Genomic DNA, 435 nt, shown 5'->3' with positions numbered 1-435 from the left:
TCCAAATTATATTTTTGGGGGAGGAGCAGCGAGGCCGCCTTCTTCTCCTTACAAATCTTCCTCTCCTTCCTCATCGCCGCCGCCGCCGCCATCTCTTGCGGGATTGGGGTTCCGGGAGCGGGGGATTGGGCTGCGGTTTGAAGGAATGGGGCGGTAGGGAGGGGTTCGGAGGCATGGGGAGATTGCGACTGAGCCATCCCCGCCTCCACGTGCTTCGGCTTTTTCTTCTTCCGCCGCGTCGCCTCACTCTCTCCCGTCGCCGCCGTCAGACATTGGTGCTGCGGGATTCCCCTCCCCCCTCTCGCTCAGAATGCGCGAGTTTCTCCTCTCTTTTTTCTCACTATTGTTCCACAACGCATCCCTGTGTTTTTTCTATATAAGGGGCTCGTCCCTGCGTGTTTTTTCGCTCGTCCCTGCGTGTTAGAGCAACTCCAA

The sequence above is a fragment of the Triticum dicoccoides genome, chromosome 1B (assembly GCF_002162155.2).
Source record: "Triticum dicoccoides isolate Atlit2015 ecotype Zavitan chromosome 1B, WEW_v2.0, whole genome shotgun sequence".
Classification (NCBI taxonomy): domain Eukaryota; kingdom Viridiplantae; phylum Streptophyta; class Magnoliopsida; order Poales; family Poaceae; genus Triticum; species Triticum dicoccoides.
This window is presented reverse-complemented; position numbering follows the sequence as displayed.